The 12512-nt window shown below is 48.3% G+C and overlaps 1 protein-coding gene across 1 annotated transcript in view; it reads left to right on the forward strand.

Moving 5' to 3' along the window:
* Nucleotides 1-7637: 7637 nt before the first annotated feature.
* RAI14 (retinoic acid induced 14) overlaps nucleotides 7638-12512 on the forward strand; it is a 150248-nt gene continuing 145373 nt past the window's right edge. The window contains exon 1 of the mRNA XM_044276412.1: nucleotides 7638-7861. The gene's annotated coding sequence lies outside the window, so the exon portion shown is untranslated. The remainder of the gene's footprint in view (nucleotides 7862-12512) is intronic.

The raw sequence follows: 12512 nt of genomic DNA on the forward strand, positions 1-12512 counted from the left end.
CTGAGCTCCACAACTTCCCTTCTATTACAAATATGCCTTCCTTCAGCCACCACTAGGGGGAGCTAAGTACATAGGAATTTATACTGTAATCATCTGTTTGCACTGAGCTCCTCCTAGTGGTGATTGCTTTAAATTGCAGCATTCTTACATTGGAAAGAGAAAGACGTTAAGGCATGCCCCCCCCTCCCCCTCCTCCCCCTCCTCCCTTCCCTATAGCAGTTGCATGCTCTTCCTCCATTGAGATTATGCCACTAAATGCGGTCCTAGTCCTTGGCACCCAAGATCCCGATGCAAAATCTGTACCAGACCCTGTCCTCTACCATGTGCCACTTATGTGACAGAGGGATACTGGGGTCTTTTCCTCACTTCTGGTTAAGTTACCTGTAGTCTGACATCATTTTGTCCTGGCCATAATGTAAATCAGGACGTCCTGCTGAACTGGTTCTCATAGTGTTCAAGTGGAGCTGCAGTGTAAAGCATGTACAAATAATCAGCTGGAGCCTGTGATGAGGCGGGTGGTGGATTCCAGACTATTTCAGACTCCCTATGGACCATGCAGCTGATCAGCACTCATGTAGCTGACAGTCCGTGATGTAACCGCGTATTATCGGATATCGCCAGGACGGCTATACGCCGCCGTTCCGCCACATTTCTGATTTAGGATTTCATTTCCTCTTCTGATCCGGCACATTCCTGCACTGACTGGAAAATCCCATCCCGGCTGCCGTTTTATGACACTCTTATTACAGGTGGTATTATGTTATAGGCTCCTCCGGGCAGATATAACCTCGGCATCAGGCTGGACCGGTTTGTACAACATTAGGATTTATTGCATCAGACATTCCCCACATTCCCGGCCATTACTGGGAGACGTTAAAGCCTCTGCTGGTCTTCAGTATAGCCACCCTTTAGAAGCAGATGTAGCAGAGCCGAATTTGTCATAGTCCTTTTGTGCACGTGATAACTAGGAATTAAAGGGAGGGTCTCATTTTTTTATCTGAACCTTTAGGGTATCTGGGATCTGGGCTGTCAATGTATTAAAGGGATATCCTGGATAGGGGATAACGTTTAGATTGGTGAGGTTCCTCCCCCCAATCACAGAGGCCCCATACCCCTTGGAGCCCCCTGAAATGAATGGGAGTTCTATAGGAGTTTCAAAGGTAGCCAAGCGCTATACTCGTCTATGAACGGAACCCCGATAGAAATGAATGGAGCAGCCGCTGCGTTCATTTCAACAGGGCCCGACCGGGTACGGGACCCCTGTTCTCACAATCGGTGGGGTTCCCAGCGGTAGAACCCTTACCAACCCAAGAGTTATCCCCTATCCTGTTATATAACCGGAATACCCCTTTAATCATTCGTTGGAATGGTCAACATGTAATACTACTTTTCTCCAGGAGGGTATGCCAGTGAGAGCGACTCTCCATTCACTGCTTATAACAGGGGACTGTCTTCATGAGAAGGGGGTTGAACTGATCCCCTATCCTGTAATCTGATTGGTGGGGGGACAGCCAGTGTCACCCCACTGATTATGAGAACGGGGGTCCCATGCCCCCATATGAATGGAGTGACAGGTTGCGCTTGTGCACCGCTACTCCCTTCATTCTCTATGGGACTGCCAGTGGTAGCCGAGCACTGTCCTCATCCGCCACTCTATACGTACAGAGGCATGGGACCCTCGATCTTGCAATCAGTGGGGGTCCCAGAGAGCGGACCCCCACCAATCAGATACATATCCCCTATCCTATGGCTATAGGATAAGTTCAGAACTTCGTACGACCCCTTTTAGGTAATGCAGTAGTTTCACCTGCAGTCCTATGTAACACCAGCAGTAACACACACCAAATGACAAACTCAGCACTGCTACATATAAATATCAAAATTGCTTTTGTTTTTGAAAAACACTAGAGACCCCAAAAATCTCTCTAAATTGTCTAATTAACAAAAATGCCAGGAGCAAATATTTCCCACAGACATACAGCAAACATCAGGAGCTAGCGCCGCCCAAAAAAAGCACAAAAACTGCAAAATAAATTCCAAAAAAGCACCACCCTCAAGGGCACCGTTATAGTACATAGGACGATGGTATTGCAGTTCAGCTAACTGGAAGGGAATAGGGTCTAGCCGCAATACCAGGCTTGGCCTGTGAAGAGGAGGGGGCGCTGATTCTGGGAAAACAAGTGGACCTTGTCTTTCAGATGGGATGTGCCCTGAATGGCCAGGTCTCCAACCTTTCGGTTTCATGCTTCAGGTGATCTGGTTTTACATGCGCCCTGTACGGCCCGTGTTTTAGGTCGCACATTGGGGGATTTTTTTTGGCTCTCCCCCCACCACAATAAACACGATCGCAGCAGCTTTTGTCTGGACTTGGCAAAGAGATCGCCGTCTAGAACAAGACTCCGTTTGTCTAATGTAAACACAAGTTTTTGCCAGCGCCGGGCGCACGTAGAAATCACACTGCAACTGCTTCGCCCCGCAAAATTCCTGCATCCCCTTAACCCTTTACCTCTGGTGTCCTGCAGGGATTTCCATCACTGGTAATCAAAGTTTTGCAGTGATCGATCCTCCTGCTCCCAGATTTGGCATTCAGGAGTCTGGAAAAGCTTAGTGACAACCACTGCGAGAGCAGCAACGATCGAACTGGTTGTCACCTAGCTGCATATTAAACCACGTCCCTTAAAAGGGTTATCCCATTAGCTACAACCCTAAAGAGGTCATTGGGATGTTTCAGAGGGGATCCGCTGCTTGGGAAAACCGATGCAAATATCAGATCCCATTCTGGAGGACTCGACGCAACCATGTATCTGTTGGTCATCAATTCATTTCAATGGGCACCGTGTAATACCACCTTTCTCCTGCAGTGGCCGCTGTAGGGGAATTGAGCAGCCACTCAAAGCCGATCGATCACCATTAACTGGTCCAGTTTTGGAAAACTTAGAGAGCTGCTCCTCTAATCACGAAAGTCCGTCCTCCCCCCTCCTCCCATTTAGATTAGATTGGGCTCAGAATATAGTCAGTCGGGAAGCGAATCATAATACTCTGGTCCAGAGTATTGAAGGGGTTTATAGTAATATCCCCAGTGATCTAGGGTCTCAAGATGCCAGCTTTGTCTAGTGACTGCACATGCAATAGGTAGTGTAAACCTACTACTGGTTGTCTACAGTAGTTTAGGGATTAAGGACCAAGATCTCTGGTGGTCCAGGTTATAGAAAGGTTTTATAGATCTCTGGTGCTTCAGGGAATAGAAGGGGTGTACAGTAATATCTTCGGTGATCTAGGGCCTCAAGGATTCCGCATTGTCCAGTAATTGGGCATGCGAAACAGGAAATATAGTGTAGGTTGTCTAAATAATATTATCTACGACTGGCTGTCTACCAAGATCTCTGGCGGTACAGGCAATAGAAAGAGTTTACGATAATATCCCTGGTGATCTAGGGTCTCAAGGATTCAGCGTTGTCTAGTGACTGCACGTGCGATACAGTAAATATAGGGTAGGTAGTTTAAACGATATTACCTACTAATGGTTGTCTAGGGAAGTTTAGGGATTAAGGACCAAGATCTCTGGTGGTCCAGCTTCCAGAAAGGTTTTATAGATCCCTGGTGGTCCAGGGAGTAGAAGGGGTTTATAGCAATATCATTGGTGAACTAGGGGCTCAAGGATTCAGCGTTGTCTAGTGACTGCACGTGCGATACAGTAAATATAGGGTAGGTAGTTTGAACGATATTACCTACTAATGGTTGTCTCGGGAGGTTTAGGGATTAAGGACCAAGATCTCTGGTGGTCCAGGTTACAGAAAGGTTTTATAGATCCCTGGTGGTCCAGGGAGTAGAAGGGGTTTATAGTAATATCCTTGGTGAACTAGGGGCTCAAGGATTCAGCGTTATCTTTTGACTGCTCATGCGACACAGTAAATATAGTGTAGGTAGTTAAAAGGTTGTTACCCACTATTGGTTGTCTAGGGCAGTTTAGGGATTAAGGACCAAGATCCCTGGAGGTCAAGGGAAAAGAAGGGGCTTATAGTAATATCCTTGGTGATCTAGGGTCTTATGGATTCAGCACTGTTTAGTGATTACACATGTGATACAGTAAATATAGTGTAGGTAGTCTCAATGTTATTACCTACTACTGGTTGTCTAGGGCAGTTTAGGGATTAAGGACCAAGATCCCTGGTGGTCCGGTGAATAGAATGTGTTTATAGTAATACCCTTGACGATCTAGGGCCTAAAGGATTCAGCACTGTCCAGACTGGGCACATGATACAGTAAATATAGTCTAGGTAGTTTAAACGTTGCCTACTTTTGGTTGTCTAGGGCAGTTTAGGGACCAAGGATCAAGATCTCTGGTGGTCCAGGGCCTGAGTGCAGTGCAACAGAGGCGCCAGGCAGCTGCATATAATGCAATTGCTCTGTATATCTGTAACGTTTTGGTACAATGATTTCTTTTAGTAGTTTTATGCTTCGGACCAGTGTGCAGAGCACAGGACGAGGATTCCCATGACGGTCACACTGCAGCAGGTTTACAGTAAACGCCTCCAATCTGAATAGGAATCCAGGGACAATCTGCTTTCCAAACGCAGAAGCTTTACCTGCACCTTACAGACGCTGAGCTGCATGGTATCTAAGGAGCTCTGCAGATCTATTTCTGGGAGTGTTAGATGACACACAGTATGGCTGCACAGGGGTTCTGACCCAATGTTTATTATATCTACCCTCCTGGTTGGGGGTCTTTATTGTGGGCCTGTATTAGGCCTCTTGCATAGGACCGTGTGTCCCCAGTGGTCATATTGCTGGCCGCATACAGCAGGTTCGCAATACACGGGACACCGGCCGTGTGCATTCCGCATCACGAATGCGGACCCATTCACTTGAATAAGTCGGCAAATCCGGAGATGCGGCGCTGAACGGAAGCAATACGGAGTGCTTCTGTGGTGTTCCGTGCTTCTGTTCCGCAAAAAGATAGAACTTGTCCTATCTTTTTGCGGAACGGACGGATCGTGGACCCCATTCAAGTGAATGGGGTCGCGATCTGCATGCGGCGGGCCCATGGTCGGTGCCCGTGCTTTGCGGACTGCAATTTGCGGTCTGCAGCATGGGCACGGCCGGCAAGAGGCCTAAGTCTAAGTTCACACCTGAGCGTTGCGCTGTAAAACGCTCAACACATGAAAACCAATGCTTCCCTATGGGAATGGTTCTCACCTGGGCGTTTTACAGCGCGTACGATCGCGCTGTAAAACGCCCAACGCATAATCAAGTTCTTGAGCTTCTTTGGGGCGTTTTGACGCGCGTTTGTGGCCATAGGACACTGCAGTCAATCACACAAACGCGCGTCAAACGCGCGTTTACTATTACAAAAAACGCGCATAAAAACGCTCAACAAAAACGCGCGTAAAACGCGCGTTTGAGAAACGCTCAGGTGTGAAAGCAGGGTAAGTCTAGGACAGGGATACGCAACCCTCGACACTCCAGCTGCTGTGAAACTACAATTCCCAGCATAAAAACACATTGAACTGTTCTGCTAGCTCCCATAGAAGTGACTGGAGCATTCTGGGAGTTGTAGTTTCTGAACAGCTGGAGTGCCGAAGGTTGCTGATCCCTGGTCTTGAGGATGTATTTCTTTAGTGGGTCTTGGGTATTAGTTAAAGGGGTATTTTGGTTACAAAAAGTCTATCTATCCACTGGACGGAGGATAACTGTTAGATTGGTGGGGGTCTGACCATGGGTACCCCCCCCAATCATGTGAACATGGGTCCTATGCAAATGGAGTGCTATAGGACTTCTGGAGATGGTGGATAGGACCCCTTTGATTGTGATGGTGGTCGGTCCCAGTGGTTATAACCCCAACAATCTAAAAGGATACCTTGTTACTGGAATCCCCCTTTACGTTGGTCTGTTTTAGTTTAGGAGTCTTCTATGGGGTCTGTGAATTTGTTTAAGGGTCTGGTCTGGGGCTATTTCTTTAGAAGGTCTGCTGTGAGGTATGGATTTGTATAAAGGGGTCTGGTCTGGGGGGGGGGGGCTGTATTTGATTAGAGGTTCTGGTCTGGGGTATGGATTTGTTTAAGGGTACATTCACACAACCGTATTTTCGTTCCAATCTGATTTTTTTTTTTTACGGATCAGACGCGGACCCATTCATTTATATGGGGCTGCAAAAAACCATGCAGACAGCAGACTGATATCATCCGCATCTGTGTGGTCATCTATAGATACGGTCATGTGAATGCGCCTTAAGGCGTTTGGTCTGGAGGGTCTGTATTTCTTTCGATGGTCTGGAGTCTGTACTTGTTTAGGGGTCTGGATCTGTATTTATTTGGGGGGTCTGTAATGGCTCAGGAAATCTAGTCTGGGGGTTTGTATTTGTTTATAGGGTCTGGTCTGGAATCTACATTTGTTTAGGGGGTCTGGTCTCTGAGTTTGTATTTGTTTAGAGGGTCTGGTCTCGGAGTTTGTATTTGTTTAGGGGGTCTGGTCACGGATTTTGTATTTGTATAGGGGGTCTGGTCTGGAGTCTGCATTTGTTTAGAGGGTCTGGTATCGTATTTTGTATTTGTATAGGGTGTCTGGTCTGGAGTCTGCATTTGTTTAGAGGGTCTGGTATCGGATTTTGTATTTGTATAGGGTGTCTGGTCTGGAGTCTGCATTTGTTTAGAGGGTCTGGTATCGGATTTTGTATTTGTATAGGGTGTCTGGTCTGGAGTCTGCATTTGTTTAGGGGGTCTGGTCACGGATTTTGTATTTGTTTAGGGGTCTGGTCTGGAGTCTGCATTTGTTTAAGGGGTCTGGTCTGGAGTCTGCATTTGTTTAGGGGGTCTGGTCCCGGATTTTGTATTTGTTTAGGGGGTCTGGTCTCGGAGTTTGTATTTGTTTAGGGGGTCTGGTCTGGAGTCTGCATTTGTTTAGGGGGTCTGGTCTCGGATTTTGTATTTGTTTAGGGGGTCTGGTCTCGGATTTTGTATTTGTTTAGGGGGTCTGGTCTGGAGTCTGCATTTGTTTAGGGGGTCTGGTCTCGGAGTTTGTATTTGTTTAGGGGGTCTGGTCTGGAGTCTGCATTTGTTTAGGGGGTCTGGTCTCGGAGTTTGTATTTGTTTAGGGGGTCCGTTTAAAAGGTCTGGTCTGGGGTCTGTATGCCCTTTAAAGGGTCTAGTCTGGGGGGTCTGGATTTGCTTGGGATCTGGTCTCGGGGATGTTAATTTGTTTAAATGCCCCTGGCTGGGGGAGGGGGGTATCCCCAATATAAATGAACATAAGGTAAAAATAAAAAATGTGATGCCCCTTAATACATGGCTTTTTGAAATCTCCCTGAAGTTTCTTTTCAAAGCTAGCATGACAATCTCTGTGGGTAGCCATATTGGTTGTCACCCAGCTTTCCCAGATGCAGATTCCTAAGAATTCATGGTGTAAGCAGCAGGAGCACAGAGGACACACCCTGGGTGTAGATGTGGAGTCATGTCACCTCCACCATGGTTCCTGTGCACATGGCAGAGTCCAGCCTCCCCCCTCACAGACTGGCACCACCTCCTCTGGCCGGTGACAGTGGCTGCGCTGCAGTGGCGAGCAGCGGACACCAGGTGGCAGCACAGAGCCTCCAGCCCCCACTCCAGGTTCAAAACTGCAAACAAAAGAGGAGAAGAAAAAAAAAAAAAGTACAAAGATCAGAAGTGGAGAGTAATGCTGCCGGCAAGCAGAGGAGATCAGCGGGAGCAGAGGCAGCAGGCACCGTGATCAGGGCCCGGGGAGGCAGCCAGCAGCTCTGCCAGGAGGCATCACCAGCTCCCCTGCCCTCCTGTCATGTGCCAGGGATCCCAGCTCTGCCAGCAGCCTGTGGAACACAAGGGAAGCCTGGAGGAGAGAGCTGCCTGGGGTAAGAGACCTCCTGAGAGGGTGCCCTGGGGGGCTGCACTGGTGAAAAGTGGCTGGGGTCTGCATGGGACACTCCAGCAGGATTGGGGGGCACCATATGGCACAGGGGCACCATGCCAGCTCATACCCTGGGCTGTCAGTAGGCAAACATATGTATCAGAAGGTGTCATATCGGGAACCTAGAAGCTGCAGAACATCTTGTCTTGCAAACGGCGACGCAATGTTCTGCAGGCATTGTCGCAGTATGAATGGCATCTAAAACTTTTTTTAAAGGGGTATACAGCGGAATGGGTGATAAGCATTAAATGAGTGGGGGGTCCACCAAATGCCACCCCCATTCGCCCCATTGTTGTTGCTGTCGTCGGGATGGGGGGCGACCAGGGACCCTTATTCTAGCAATCTAGCGAAACCCCCCCATAGCACTTATCCAGTAGGGTGGTGAACATCCCTTTCATTTTTAGCCACTTTTGAGGAATTGCATGATAAGCAATTCTCTAATATTCTCATAGGAGACTGTGGAGAGCGCACACTGCTGTATCCAGGGTAGGCAAGCCTCGACTGTGAGCACAAATCCCTGATAGTTTGCTACAATGTATCAGTCCTGAGTCCAAGAGGATTGTCTAGACTGGACACACCACGGTCGCAGACTCTCGGCTGAGACAATTTAGGTTTGTTCTCATTTCATTGGCAGCAAGCAGAGATCTTGAAACTATAAAGTCTATTTAAAAGTTGCAGAACTTTTTTTTAATGATACAAATATTTCAGCTCTATTTACATAAAGACTGGAAAATTCCTTTAAGCGACTACACTCCGGGGCTTTAAGTTTAACCTGTCGTATGCTGGCGCCGCTGGATTTTTGGACTGTGCCGGATGCTGTGAGGGATCGTCTGTGATGAGAGCTTTGTGTAATGTTATTAGAGCCGCGTCGTAACTTTTAAGTACCGCCGTGTAATATATTCCATGTTATTGCTGCGCGTAAGTAGTCACTGGAGAGGGGATTACGGACCATTGACTCTGATGGGATCCTTAAAGGGGTTGGCCCACGAAAAAAAAATATCAGCTATCCACAGGATGGCTGGGGGTCCGAACACGAGGAGGAGAATGGGGATCCCTGAGTGAATGGAGTAGTAGTCCACGTGGGTAGGGCTGCAGCAAACGATTATTTTAGCAGTTGAGTATTCTACCGATTATTTTTACGATTAATCGAGTACTCTAATAAGAAAAACCTTCCTAAAATAACGTATTGCTTTATGAAAAACTATATTTTATTTCTTACAGTGAGATAGCACATAATTGCACACACATGGCTTCTTTCAGAGCTGCAATATACATTCTGTCAGAAGAACGGCCAATGTACCGTATCGGGTATAGCTGGATACTGCCGGCCGCTGCAGCGACTGGCTGTAATGGGGTCCGGCCTTGTTACAGCATTCAGGCTGGGTTTTGACCGGACAAAAAAAAACCTGCTTTGGACAATACCCAGCATGTATGTCAGAACATGGCCAGATGGCCTAGGACCACATGATAGTCAATGAGAGCATATAGCTGGTTGTACCCGGCTATACCCAATACGGTATACTCCAGCAGGCTGCTCTTCTGCCATGCCATCCATTGCCAGCCAAATTGCCATGTCCCCCACTCCCTGAGTGCCATCTGCACCTCCATGCCATTCATTGTGTCCCCCTCCCTCAGTGCCTCCATGCCATCCATTGCCATGTCCCCCTCCCCCAGTGTCTCCATGCCATCCACCATGTCCCCCACTCCCTCAGTGCCTCCATGCCATCCACCATGTCCCCCACTCCCTCAGTGCCTCCATGCCATCCATTGCCATGTCCCCCTCCCCCAGTGTCTCCATGCCATCCACCATGTCCCCCACTCCCTCAGTGCCTCCATGCCATCCACCATGTCCCCCACTCCCTCAGTGCCTCCATGCCATCCACCATGTCCCCCACTCCCTCAGTGCCTCCATGCCATCCACCATGTCCCCCACTCCCTCAGTGCCTCCATGCCATCCACCATGTCCCCCACTCCCTCAGTGCCTCCATGCCATCCACCATGTCCCCCACTCCCTCAGTGCCTCCATGCCATCCACCATGTCCCCCACTCCCTCAGTGCCTCCATGCCATCCACCATGTCCCCCACTTCCCTAATGCCATCAGATCAGCCCCTCCATGCCATGTCCCACAGTGCCATCAGCCCTTCTATGCCATTTATGTCCCATCCCCCACTCCCCCAGCGCCATCAGATCAGCCCCTCCATGCCATGTCCTCAACTCCCCCAGTGCCATCTGCCCCTCTATGCCATCCATTGTGTCCCCCTCCCCCAGAGCCTCCATGCCATCCATTGCCATGTCCCCCTCCCCCAGTGCCTCCATGCCATCCACCATCCACCACTTCCCCAATGCCATCAGATCAGCCCCTCCATGCCATGTCCCACAGCGCCATCAGCCCTTCTATGCCATTTATGTCCCATCCCCCACTCCCCCAGCGCCATCAGCCCCTCAATGCCATTGCCATCCATGTCCCCCAGCGCCATCAGCCCCTTCAAATCACAGGTGCCCCCTTCAATCCTTCCCCCCTCTAACTTTATACTTACCTTTCCTGGCAGTGCGCTGACATAGAGTCCGCAGGAGACGGACCGCGTCTTCTTCCCAGCATGCACTGGGAGGGACCTGACGTCACACACAGCATCAGCCAGCGTGCTCACGATGTGTGCACGCAAGGTCCTGGCCAGTGCAGCGCGGTGCCACGTTGGGAGGCCACGGAGCAGAGAGTGAGAGGCTTCACCTCACTCACGCTCCGTGGTCACATGATTTAAATGAAACCTCGATGCAGGGAAATTGCATCGTGGATTTTTGGGCCTTAATTACATCGATGAATCGTTTCAGCCCCACACGTGTGTGACCACTACTCCGTTCATCATCTATAGCTCGACTTTTTCCCGGCCCATAGAGATGAAAGGAGCGCGTATTTAATGGGATTGACCACATTTTACAAGCTTTTTAGCCCTCCCCCGCACGGGCTAATCCTAGGCCTGCGATGGCTAACCTCCGGCACTCCAGCTGTGGTAAAACTACAAGTCCCAAGATGTACACTCGCTTGGCTGTTCTCAGAACTCCTTAGAAATGAGTGGCGCATGCTGGGAGTCGTAGTTTCACCGCAGCTGGAGTGTTGGAGGTTAGCCTTCACTGTCCTAGACTATTGGGAACCACAGTGATCAGCTGTGATCTGTTGGAGGAGCTAATAGTAAGGGTTGAATTTCCCTGCAGCACCCCCAGAGGAGAAGGAAAGTATTACATGTGCCCATTGGAATGCTTGGATGTGTGAGTCCTCCACATTCTCTTTGTAGCAAACTGTACAACCCCATGACGTGTCGCTGTGCCGGTCAGTGCATTGCCGTCTCCTCTGTGTTGGTTTTGTCAGGCTGAGGTGTCAGAGATTTCCACTAAGCCTCCATAATATGTAGAAACAGGATCTGCAATTGAGGTGGCCCCTCGAACCCCAGGGGTCATGGAGACATCTGCAGGGCGTGGCTTTTTGGGTTGTTTCCCTTGGATGTGTATGGAGGTTCTTATTTGGGGGTCACTGAAATAGTCAAAATGCTAAAAAGGTGTGCAGGAATTTGGGGCTGGGATCGCTCCTCTACAGAATCATCTGCATCATCAGAGAAGAGCTCAGTCCACAGAGTGAAGCAGCTCTCCCTCTAAGGCCTCGTGCACACCACGGATCTGCAAAATACGGATGCCGGCCGTGTGCACCCCACACTTTCCTCGGCCCCTATTATAGAAATGCCTGTTCTTGTCCGCACAGGACATGTTCTAGAATGCACGGATGAGATCTGTGTGCTGTCCGCATTTTTTGCGGCCCCATAGATATTAATGGGTCTGTGTGCGATGTGCAAAAAATGCGGATCAGGCACGGACCCAAATTACAGCCGTGTGCATGGGGCCCAACATAGTGGAAGTGACAGCATGATCTGATGTATATATTAGAATGGTTTTAAAAAATATTACATATCATTAGATGGTACGATACACGATAGATGATATATGATACGTGATAGATGATATGACCTGTATGATACGTGATAGATGATATGACCTATATGGTGCGGTCGGATGATATGATATATGATTGGAAAAGCTATGTATGATATAGGATCAGATACTATGACATGTACGATTAGATGACATATGATCTATATGACATGTTCAGATGATGTCATTAGATGATATGATCACATGGTATGCATCAGCGATATGATAATAGGATATATATAGCTTATGATTAAGTGATACGATGTAATCGAGGGACATGATAGGAATTGATACTATGATCAGATACTATGACATGTACTATCTATGATTAGATTGTATGAAATATATTACGTAATTAGATAATGGAATATGTGGTATGACATACAGTACAGACCAAAAGTTTGGACACACCTTCTCATTCAAAGAGTCTTCTTTATTTTCATGACTATGAAAATTGTAGATTCACACTGAAGGCATCAAAACTATGAATTAACACATGTGGAATTATATACATAACAAAAAAGTGTGAAACAACTGAAAATATGTCATATTCTAGGTTCTTCAACGTAGCCACCTTTTGCTTTGATTACTGCTTTGCACACTCTTGGCATTCTCT

Source organism: Bufo gargarizans, chromosome 1 (assembly GCF_014858855.1).
Source record: "Bufo gargarizans isolate SCDJY-AF-19 chromosome 1, ASM1485885v1, whole genome shotgun sequence".
In the NCBI taxonomy this organism is placed as follows: Eukaryota; Metazoa; Chordata; class Amphibia; order Anura; family Bufonidae; genus Bufo; species Bufo gargarizans.